This window comes from Podarcis cretensis (genome assembly GCF_951804945.1).
Source record: "Podarcis cretensis genome assembly, chromosome: 1".
Classification (NCBI taxonomy): domain Eukaryota; kingdom Metazoa; phylum Chordata; class Lepidosauria; order Squamata; family Lacertidae; genus Podarcis; species Podarcis cretensis.
In genome coordinates this window covers 73,585,625-73,597,869 of record NC_137170.1, presented here as the reverse complement: position 1 = coordinate 73,597,869, position 12,245 = coordinate 73,585,625, and the positions used below count along the sequence as shown (strand labels likewise).

The 12,245-nt window shown below is 40.5% G+C and overlaps 1 protein-coding gene across 10 annotated transcripts in view; it reads left to right on the top strand.

The window, feature by feature from the left end:
- The window catches only part of SOX6 (SRY-box transcription factor 6), a 435,786-nt gene that overhangs the window by 113,415 nt on the left and 310,126 nt on the right, over positions 1-12,245 (top strand). The window contains exon 1 of one of the 10 annotated variants that reach the window (XM_079966108.1): positions 7,332-7,455. The exons of the other annotated variants lie outside the window; for them this stretch is intronic. The gene's annotated coding sequence lies outside the window, so the exon portion shown is untranslated. Of the gene's footprint in view, positions 1-7,331; positions 7,456-12,245 lie in introns of those variants that run through there. 10 annotated transcript variants of the gene reach the window in all.

Sequence of the window (12,245 nt, the reverse complement as noted above, 5' to 3'; positions counted from 1 at the left end):
GTCCACCACAAAACACCCAGAAGCCCTACATGGAGGACGGTGAATGACCAGTGACTGGATCAAACCTGTGAGTGGTCCTTCTAAATCCCTGAGGCCTTGGCCAGTGCTTGAGCTAGCCAGCCACTTGTGCCAGGCTGAAGTGATATCATCTGTGCATCTGGAATAGGTCTTTAAGGGTCTTCCAACAAATCAGAGCACATGTGATGTGGGAGATCCAGAATCAAATCCTCTAATGTTTTTATTAAAGTGGAGTGGTTCACTTTTCATTAGAACAGCTACAATGTAGGTGGGGTGTTTGAGATAAACAACCAGGATCTTCATGACTCCCTAAAATCATCTTTCTTATCCAGATTATAATTATTTCAGTGTTTTCTAGGTGGAGAGCTGTGTTACCCACCTATACACACAGTGGCAGCAACAGGAAGTGCAACTCTCTGAAAGCACTCTTTGGATTGCAGTCCTATATCCACTTAGCTGAGAAGAGTAAGCCTTATTGAAATAAGTGGGATTTCCATCTGAGTAGCCATATTTAGGATTATGTACTCTTTCTTCATTCTGCTTTCGATTTCTGTTGCATTGGCTTGCCTTGCTCTCCCGTAACAACGTAGCATAGTTCTGGTCTTCTTTGTAGTTCCTGTATTAAAATATTTCCATAGAAATATTTCCCGAACTTGCTTATGTGACCGAATGCAATGAATTCTTTATGAATAAAGTGGTGCAGAGAAGAAGACCACATCTTGGATAATTCATTGTGTTCCTTTAAAAAGGTCTTTATTACTTTGTGCAGTAGTGCAGTCACCTGGCAGTGGGTCATTAGTGTTTTAGTCGTCTTTCCTTCACAACAATGCACAACATGCTAATTAGAGGGTTCTGAAAGCTAAGCAACCTGTTTTAAAATCAGACATTTTAATTTGCAGCTATAATGGCTATATTATAATAACGGGCTTTGCAAGAGAAAAAAAGGGCACTTCTCATGTTCCAGTAGCGAGGCCCAGTGTAACAGAGGCCAACAAAATTAAAAACCTCATAATATGACCTTTGCTTGGGATAAAAGGCTGTTTCATAACAATTTCCTTTTGTTCTTTGTTTAAGCCATTACTCCAAAAGGAGACTCCGATTAATCTAAGTAAATGCATCATTACAGCCCTAATCCATGTCCTTCTGTCAGTGTCTGTTTTAATTAAATAAGAAACACTAGGAGAAAGATATCACGCACAAAACTGTGATTGGAGGAAGAGAGGCTTGGTTGATCAGGGTAAGATTAAAAAAGGCTTTACAGTTTTGTCCACTTGCATAGCTCCAGAAGCTCTACTGTTGCAAGTTAAGAGAGGAAAACTTGCAGAACAGTTTACATGGTGCCCCTTCTTGCTTTATCAAGACAAGAAGGTTTCCTGAGAATCTAGTTATTCCTTTCATTACATCAATAAATTAACAGCGAAAGTGTGTTAAAAACACACTCATCTCATAGAGTGTATGTGGCCTGCCTAAATAATTTGAAACTGTTTGTGTTCTCATAATTTGATGTACTGTAAAAAAAGATGATTTGCTTAAAGAATGTATAGACTTGTGGTGTCAATTTATTTAGCCTATTTTTAAATGAATGTCCAAATATTTGATTTTTTACAAACAAAAACTACCTTGATATACTTTAAGATTCTGAAATATTTTTGGGATTGCAGGAATGCAATTATTTTAAAGCCAAGGAATACTGCCTTTAATAAACTTTCTATACAATTAATGCATCTAATCTGGTTAATATTGCTAGAGATATGCATTTGTAGAAACTCTTCCTCGAGGTAGTGTTTTAAAATCCCTCTGGTGAGAGCTTCCTCCCATATCCAGGCCATAATATTTGATGTAATGAAAAGAGAAAGTGTACAGTGCTGAGATTAATTAATTTAGCCTAACAAGATGAAGATAAATGAAGCAAAGCAAGGCTTGCATAAATCAAGATGTCTTGTTTACAGTTTAATACTTCCTGATATTATATATTTTCTTTTTCAATTTACAAAAGAAAAGTACCTGACTTAAAAAAATGTGCACAATATGCAGTACCCTGATAAAAACAGAGACTTGTACGTATAGAAGAGCAAAACCAAACCTTGTATGAGAGGGCTTATGGTAGCCTTCCTCAACCTGGTGCTCTTCAGATATTTTGGACTGCAATTCCCATTATTCCCAGTCAGCCTCTTTGAATATTTGTTAGATACTGTATGTGAATATATGTCTATATTTTTAAAAAGCAGGAGTCATCATTCAGCCACAAATTGTTTTTTTCCTGTTCCATTGCAAAATATTTCTGTTCCATTAAAAATACTGACTTCATTCTCCTTAAATCCCTTAAATCATTCCCCCATCTTTTCTTACACCCTCTCCTTTCACATTCAGTTAGCTCCCACATTTAACCCTTCTCTGTTTGTGTTGCCTCCTCTAACATTATTTATTTTGCCTTTCTGTGTACTTCACAAATGTCCATGTTTCTGCTTCACTAAACTTCTGAAGATTTCAAAATTATATTTTATATAAACTTCAGGCAGTTAACTTCTACAGGTAGCCCTAGGCACCTTCTTCCACTGTACATTTTTGCAGACTATAACGATACAGCAGATGGTGTCCAAATCTAGTCCTACTCAGAGTTAACCCATTGAAAGTAAGTCGTGTGCATTAACTTCAGTGAGTCCACTCTCATTAGGACTAGGATTGAATACCATCCAGGCTGTGTGTGTGTGTGTCTAAGTAAATATGCTCAACAGTGATCAAACATGTCACCTGGGTGTCAGGATCCCTTTCCGTACAACTGTAACTTATATTTTAGTATATTGCTGTGCCTCCACTTCCCAGTCATCTGTGGCCAGCTTTGTCCTATCATTTAAGTGACAAAGAAGAATCCTGCTGAGTCAGGCTAACGGCCTAGCTAGTCCAGCATGCTGTTCTCACAATAGCCATCCAGATGTTGAAGGATGCCCACAAGCAGAAGCTGAGCACAGCTGCACTCTCCCCGCTTGTGATTCTTAACAGCTGGTATTCTGAGTCATACTGCCTGTGAAGTGGAGGTAAACAGGTAAAGGTAAAGGGACCCCTGACCGTTAAGTCCAGTCGTGGACGACTCTGGGGTTGCGGCGCTCATCTCGCTTTACTGGCCGAGGGAGCCAGCGTACAGTTTCATGTGGCCAGCATGACTAAGCTGCTTCTGGCGAACCAGAGCAGCGCATGGAAACGCTGTTTATCTTCCCGCTGGAGCAGTACCTATTTATCTACTTACACTTTGATGTACTTTCGAACTGCTAGGTTGGCAGGAGCTGGGACTGAGCAATGGGAGCTCACCCCATCATGGGGATTCGAACCGCCGACTTTCTGATCAGCAAGTCCTAGGCTCTGTGGTTTAGACCACAATGCCACCGGCGTCCCCATGAAGTGGAGGTAGAACATAGCTATTGTGGATGGTAGCCATTGGTAGCCTTATCTTTTCCAACTTTATGCCTTCCAGCAAGATTGGAGAGACCCCAGTCATGCTGCAGAGGCATGGCTGGCCAGCTGTTGGGGTAGGAGGAGCTCTTTTCTCCCTAATAGGTCTCATATTAGAGCAGCTGTGAAGTGGGAGAAAGTGTGCAATATGCCCCAAACTGTTTTTGTTATTGGCATAGATTGGCAACCTCAACAGCTGAAAAGAAGAAGTTGGGGAGATCATTAAAACTCACGGAGTAAAATAAACAGTGATGTGTTCGACACATTAAAACAGTGGCTTCCATATTCCACATAAATAAGCAAATATTGTGCGAATCACCAAACTGCTCAAAAGGTTTCCACTAATGGAAAATGATTTTAAGCTTACCTACTTTACAGTGGGCCTGTCCATCAGACAATTTCAAATGTTCTTAATCATGCGTAGTTGGAACAATTTGCCTATTTTTATAATTTTGCATATTGATATTGATTTTGGTTGTTATACTTGAAATATAATTAGAATCATAGAATAATTGTGGAAGAGACCACAAGGGCCATCGAGTCCAACCCCCTGCCAAGCAGGAAACACCATCAGAGCACTCCTGACATATGGTTGTCAAGCCTCTGCTTAAAGACCTCCAAAGAAGGAGACTCCACCACACTCCTTGGCAGCAAATTCCACTGTCAAACAGCTCTTACTGTCAGGAAGTTCTTCCTAATGTTTAGGTGGAATCTTCTTTCTTGTAGTTTGGAGCCATTGCTCCGTGTCCGCTTCTCTGGAGCAGCAGAAAACAACCTTTCTCCCTCCTCTATGTGACATCCTTTTATATATTTGAACATGGCTATCATATCACCCCTACACCTCCTCTTCTCCAGGCTAAACATGCCCAGCTCCCTTAGCCGTTCCTCATAAGGCATCGTTTCCAGGCCTTTGACCATTTTGGTTGCCCTCCTCTGGACACGTTCCAGTTTGTCAGTGTCCTTCTTGAACTGTGGTGCCCAGAACTGGACACAGTACTCCAGGTGAGGTCTGACCAGAGCAGAATACAGTGGCACTATTACTTCCCTTGATCTAGATAGAATATAGAATATCATAGAACATCAGCTTATAGAATACTTATAGAATATCAGCCTTCTTGAGTGACAGGAGACCCTCTGGGATGGTGTGGGATGGGGAATGTAGCTGGGGGGAAAGTAGCAGAAATATCAGACCCTCCTCCTTGCATGAGCAGATGTACCTGCTTCCACTTGGGCAAATGTCTCTCTGGGTCCCACCTATCCTATGCATCATAGTTACTCCCTTGCAACTCCCCCTTTTCTTTTGCAACTTTGCAGGGGAATACTTGTTTTTTTTAAAATAAAAAATAGATAAATGGAGGACAGAACTGAAATTGAAGGAATGATTTCTATTCACTGGCTGTAACTGATATACAGCTATTTTTAATAAGAAGGGGTCAAGCATTTTCATATCTTCCATCAATTTCAATGGCGTGCTCTCAGGAGAAAGTTAAGCTGTACTTTACCATGTCTGAATTTATTCATGGTTCATAAGAATAGTGAGTTCTAAGTAATTTCAGATTACTATTAAAGATAATGTTTTGACGAAAACTTTGGTAACTTCCCAATTTTACCACTTGGTTTGATGTACCCCATAATGGGTCTACAAAGGATGACATTTTATTGATCCAAGAGAAGGCTAAGGAGGTGTCCTCCTTCATTACAGTAGCCTGGCAAGAAGTGATATTTAGCGTAAATGTAGACCTCTTCAGATGGTATTCCTGTGTCTGAACACTTTTTTTTTAGATGGGGGGGGGAATCCCTGCAACTGCTTCGAAGGATTTCAATAAATAGGACTTTTTACCCAAACAATTGCCTTTTATATTACTTTTAAACAAAACTACTAGTCCATCAAGAGTTTCAAAAGGAAAAACAATTCTGCGGAGTGCTGGTATGGCAGCACAGACCAATCATTATGGCACCCATTCTCTAGTCCTTTATTTTTCAAGTTCTCAACAATAGGTTGTTGATTCAATGGACAAGACCAGAACAATTAAGTTCTCTGTTTAGCAGCAGTGCAGCATTTTAATGCCCTCCTCTAATAATGGTCCCATTATTGTTATTCTAAGACTGGGCCTCAGGAGGAGGAATATTTGCTGGAGGTACGTCATTATTTTGCAAATTTCGATTAGCTCATCATGTTGTCTGTACTGTGAAAATCGTAGCTAATTAGAGCAGTGAGTTAGACTACCAGCTTTTGAGCTTATGAGTTAAAAGGTAGCATACTTGATAGTCCAATGATGTGAAAAAGGTGGTTAAAAGGAGGATTAGAGCTGTTGCCTTAGTAACTCTAACTTCCATCTGTGAGGGAACAATGGACTTGTGTTTCTCCCCCACCTTGGTGTAAAAATTGGTTTTGTTTTGAAAGGACAGGGCTCTTTATATGACAATCTGGAATTCAGCCTGAGTGTAGTTTTAATTGTTAGAAGAGACCATTGAGGGATAGGCAGGGTGAAAGGTCATGGTGAGCTCAAGGACATGAAAGGTGGTTGTCTCATGTAACAATAGCAGATTGTTTTGTCTTATTATTTCTAGCCAACCACTAAGTCAGGTGATGGAACAAATACCTCCAGATTAGTCAGGTGAAACAGGAAAGAGAGATAATGTACTTTGCAGAGAACAAAAGATAACTATAGTTCAATTTTATTAAACAGAGTTGGATTTATTTGTGTCTACCATCTGGAAAATAAAAAAAAGCTTGTTTACTAACTTACCATTCCCTGTGTGCTTTTCTACGGCACCACCTCTGTAGGCCATCACATCTCTGGGAAGCACTCCAATGTGTTAGAAAATGTTATTTAAGCTTTCTTCCCATGAAGAAAAACCCCCAGGAGTATCAGTGATGTGATGCTTAACAATAAATTTAGCTGCTGTGCTTTCTCACATTATTGGCTGTTTAAAAAGGTTTTCCTTCAAACACGCAAAGAATAATATTCACTATAAATATGAAGGAAATTTGCTTCACACTTTACGGCATTTTATTATCTGCAGCACATCTTATGGAAAGTTTACTATAAATGATTTTAAGAGCTGCTGCTACAAAGCGCTTTACTCCCATGTAAAAATATTACATTTGCTACTTATTCTGTGAAAAGATGAGGTCAAGCCCCTTTGTGCTAGGCCTGATCTTGAAGAGGTTCTGCCTTTTGTCTGTAGGGAATGTAAAGGTACTTCAGGGCTGTTTAATAAAACAGCTCTAGCATGCTTTTTGCAGGGAAATCATTTTTGTTAGAGTGAAAAGGCTGCAATCTCTTGGATTTTGCCCAGGGCTCCCTAAACCTAACGCATCGCTTTTTAAAAAGAATAGGCAAGATAGAAAGGTTGTTATTTCCCTTTATTCTCTTTTCTTTAACACGACACCTTAGCTATCCTAGTTTTATTTCCTTTCATTTTATTCCAACCAAAGCAAAATCCACCACACCCCCACTAAAATACCAAGATTTCAAGCTTTTTTCCTATGACACTGTCAGTCAACAAACATTACTCCTTCTTATTTTCTAGTTTTTTTCTTTCTCATAATACAAATTCTCCATGATCTATTGTACTTATCTGATAAATTACTTTTTAGCACTGGTTATTCATTACTATAGTTAGGTGGGTGAGAAGGAGAGAAACCTAGGTTTCCCCCTTTCAATAATCCTGGCCTCACTTGAACTGTAAAAAAGCGATTCAGGGTGCCTGCCTCTTATCTTCTTGCTCCTAGCCACATTTACTCTTCACTCTCTCTGTCTGACAACACAGATGGACAGTCTTGCATAAACTGATAAGTGATAATTTTGCAGCTAACTAGTCATATGGGGAAGTCAGTCACACTTATTTTGCATTTGGAAAGTAGTACTAATTCTTAATACTCTGGCTCATGGGGCAAAAACTGATGGTTTTCCCACGAGGTGATTGACTGCTCATGTGAGTAGATGCCCATAGTTGCTTGAACTTGGAACATTGGTTTAATGTGTAAGTACTTTCTATATTATTTACTATTATTTACTCAAGACTTGGTTTGGGGGGCCTTTAATTTTAACGTTCTTAAACCAAATCCCATAATAACCTAATTCGTTTTGGTTTTGTTCTTTTACTTTTCTTAACGCATGGGTGAGAAAGTGCACATTCAGTTCAGGATTAAATGCAAGGTAATACAAAGGGTTAAGCAGAAGAGAATTGCAAATGAACTGATCTAGAAAGTTGATTATTAATCCAGCAAGAGAAAAATATCCATCCAGTAAGCAAGAATTAGTACCCAAAGAGCTGATAATACTGTTCAGCCTGTCGGTGTGGAATGGCAGAGCCAGGTAAGCACAGACATCTTATTACAGAGATTAAACATTTTCCTTAAGGGAACATCTAATTTTAGACTGATTTTTTAAAAACCAGATATAATGTTAGCATAGCATAATCCACCTTCTCCCCTATGTCAACAAAATACATTTAAAGGCAGATTTGGCAATAACTTTGCTTTATATTGCTAGTTTGTAAACTACCTTTGAAAGCCTGGATTGGGTTGCGGTTAAGAATAAGGGTAGATTAGAAAAACCAAAAGAAGCTTTAATGTGGTGTTAAACATAATAATCATTCATAGTGACAACTTGAAAAATTACATAATTTCTCTTCCAGTGCAAAAGCTCTGGAGAACTGAAAAGCAGGAGTAATACAATAGTAAGATTTTGAATATAAGAGTTTCCACATTAAGAGAGCCAGCAATTGTGAAAATAAGGGTGTCATGGAGGTTGTGCTCATCATGATATCTACTAACCTCTCTTGATACAATTCATTTTTATGTCCCGGAGTTAAGTGGAAGGAGAGGAAAAGCAACAGGACAGACACAAAGAGACAGCAATGGCACGTATATTAAGGGGGAAACCTCAGTAAACCACAGCTTTATCTTGTTTGAAAAGAATAATTATTAGCCAGCCTTTCTGAAGAGGGACATCTTCACAGAATGATTGTCAGATGTCCCATCTTCCAGTTATCAGCAGCTGCATTTTGTGCGCTCTTCCAGTCAGTCATTAGACACAAACAAATTGATATCCCTTTTAAGCAAACAAGTCTGATCCTCAGGGAGCAGCATGAGTGCAAGGCCCTTTTCAGTTAATCCAGCTTGTTCCACCAGAACACTCCTTTGGCATGAGGATCTTTGTATGCAGCACTCAGTGTATTATCTCTGGGCTATATTAGGGTCATGTCTGATGTTGAAGACTTCCTCTTTGCATACTGAAGATAGATGCAGAGAAGCAGGCAGAAATCCAGCACACATGCATTTCTACCACCCTAGTAACACCTGAGCAGGAGGTACTTGAACTGAGGTGGAGGCACAGGTGAGGCACCCAAAGGAATGATACTCGTGCCTCACCATTTCAGCATTGCAGAGACGTGCACCTGGTGATTTCCCACCTTCACCTCTCTTTTCTGCAAGTGGGTTTTCACAAAATGAACAGGGAAATGTAACACTGTAGCCTCTGCTAATGTGTCTGAAACGCACTGTACTATTATTTTATATTAAGGTTGTCACTCTGTGAAAGAACTGCTGATTAATTCATTGTATCTACATAGAATTCTGTAACAATAAAATTATAATTCTGAAGCAGGGCGTGGGGGGAAGCATTGTTCCTTTGATTTTGGGTGGTATGTGTTTATTGTAAGTGTGGTTGGGAAGGGCCATAGCTCAATGGTAGAGCATCTGTTTAGCGTGCAGAAGCAGGAGCTAAATGGCACCTTAAACCTAGGTTATGGGTACAACAGGGGAATGTCTAGGTGTGCATTTTTATAACAAGAATACAAAGCTGAAAATGAATGAACTTCATTTTTCACATGGTCTAGTCCTTCCCTTGCCCAACCCCCTAATATTCTTAGGAGAGTCTCTTCTCCAGTCTTCAGAGAGTAGCTGGAAGTGGGGAGGCAGAAAAAGGCCCTCCTTTCCTTCCACTCTGCAGTTTTAATCCGAAATCTTAGGCACAATATTGTGTCCAGAGCTCAGAAACTGCTTGCGCTAATGAAATTCCCTGTCGCAAAATGCACCTAGAACAATGGGAATTTCAAACACTGTGCAGAAGGCCCCGGGTCCAGTCCCTGGTGTCTCCAGGTAGAGCTGGGAATACTACCTGTCTGTAGATAGTACTGGGTTAGGTAGACCAATGGTCTGACTTGGTATAAGGCAGCTTCCTATATTGGAGGATGCAAAATCTTAGAAGTGGCATTCCCTTGGGAGGGAAGGAAGAGGGGTAGGCCTCTTCTAAAATGGCTTCTGCCATCCACAGGTTTGGGAAGTAATAGCTGAGTTTTTAAAAATTGCAGCTATTGGATAAATTTGCAGCTATTGGCTATAACCAAAAAATTGTATGTCTGTGGTAAATTAAAGGAGTGATGTCACAACTGCAGAAATCCAATGCTGTTGGCTGAATCCTTGTGAATCACAGTTCACAGGGACACTTCACCATGTGTCACTTCTCCCTAGGGAGGGTGTATAGCTCAGCAGTAGAGAATCTGGATTACATGCAGAAGGTCCCATGTTCAGTCACTGGCATCTGCAGGTAGAACCACGAATGTCCCTTTCCATAACCCTGGAGAGCTGCTGCCAGTCAGTGTAGACAACATTGACCTAGATGGATCAATGTTCTGACTTGGTATAAAGCAGCTTCTTATGCTCCACTGTAATCCTGGATCTGGGGTGGTGCTGAGGAATCATGAAGGGGGAAAATGCAGACCGTATTCCACATGGGTGGAATATGCACCCCTGATCACATAGCACATTCTGCAGTCAGAATGGAGGCATGCATGTGACTGAGATGTCCTCCCATCTCCCCTGCCCTGAATAGAGTCCAACAGATGTGGTTAGTTATAAAATGACCCTAAATCACTTAGTACTCATGAGTTTTTCCATGCATACAAGCCATGCCTGCTGCTTCATATTTTAATTTAATTGAAGGGAATCAGAAATGCAAGATGCTTCTACTGCACAAACGCTATGGTTAAGGCATTCCACAGTGACCAAAAGTGCATTTCACGACCATTGGCTGGTGTTTTAGCGAAGCCTCCTTATTGTGAAGAGGGACCTAGCCCCTGCTTTGCATACTGTGGTATTTACTTAACTTGACTATTATAATGCACTGTACATAAGGTTGCCCTTTTTGGTTGACTAGAAGCTGCAGCTGATCCAGAATGCACTAACACAGCTTTTTGTCGGTTACTGGTTGCAGGAAGCATGTGACACCAGTTTTATGTTAGCTGCATTATTTACCATTTTGCTTCTGCAAAGGAAGCATACATATGTGGAACTTACTATTAAGGCAAACCTAAGCTGTATAATATTGTGTGATCTCAACAGAGATCAAAGTAGCTAGCTCATCCATCACCCATCCAAAATAACTTTGCTTTAAGGGCTGGCTGAAAAAAGGGCTATATCCACGGACCTGGGGGAGTTCTTATAAGTAAGTAAGTAAGTAAGTAAGTAACTTAAAAACCAGTTAAGAAAGTTTTACAAATCTACATCATTACACTTACTATTCCATTCTGCAACTTTCCAAGAAAGAAGAGTTAGTTATAGGTTGGCAGTAACACAGTCAAGTCTCCCCACTCCAAATAGAAAAGGGTACAGCCATTGTCCTTTAGTAGTCCAGGGATGTGCAAGATGGCTGTTGCTGTATTAGCAATGAGTACATTGTCTTATGTAGGAAATGGTGCAGGGTCAGATCAAGGTCCAACTAGCCCAGCACTCCTTGCAAGAATCCCTTCAACCAGCAGGCAGGAGGTTGTCAATTGGAAATCCATTGTTCAGATTATTCCCACCCTTGAGTTTCCTCCTCTTTGTCCCCTGGCACCATTAACTGAGCTCAGCTGGAGAGACCAGGTGTCTCCTGAGATTAGATTGGCTGTAACGAGGAGTAGAATGTTCTGGTGATGAACTCTGTAAACTATTTTGAGGGCAATATGGTGGTGAAGCAGCTATGCATTTAAATATAAGAAATACACTGAAGGAACATGTGAACCGGTTCTTTTGATTTTAAGACTGCTGGCCAGGTATGGTTTCCTTTCTGTATTGTATGCATGGTTTTAAGTGTGTATATAATAACACTGTCTGAAAGTTTTCCTGTGAAAGGGGCTTTTGTTTTTTTCTGCCTTGTTCACAGGGTGCTATAGAACCTCTTTAGAATTTAAGTGGGCATGGCATTGAGTGTACCATATTCTTGTGAAGTAGCCAGCAGTGGCATGTGTGTTTTTCTTTCCATTAAACATTTCTGCAGCATTTCAGCCTGCATTTTCTGATCTGACAAAGTCCCATGGGAGGAGCTACCTAATGACACCTCCACCTGGCCTTAAATTGAATTGTGGGCAGCTGGGCAGGCTTGCCTCTGAATGCTTGAGAGCTGTATGATTGTGGGGATTTCCTTTCTTTTTGGAGAAAGAAGTCATTTTACATTTAATGGGATGCCAACCTGGACACATGTCTTTCTTCCCTCATGTCTTTCTGAACAGAAGCTGCAAAGATCTTCTTCCTGAGCAGGTATGGCGGTGGCTAATGCCCTTCCTTTGAATGGGAGGCTGGTGCATCATTTTGAGGTCCGGTCTTTTCTTCCTGCTAGCTGTAGCAGTAGTTTTGTGCTATGGCACACCCTATGGTAGCCATTTTGTGACCGGAACCTAAGACACTTTCTCACAATTTCAAGCCATTGGCTCAAAAAGCTTGGTGATCCCTGCTCTAGGGGCTGCCTTTGGAGACTTCCACCTTACACTGACATCACATTGCAGCATTA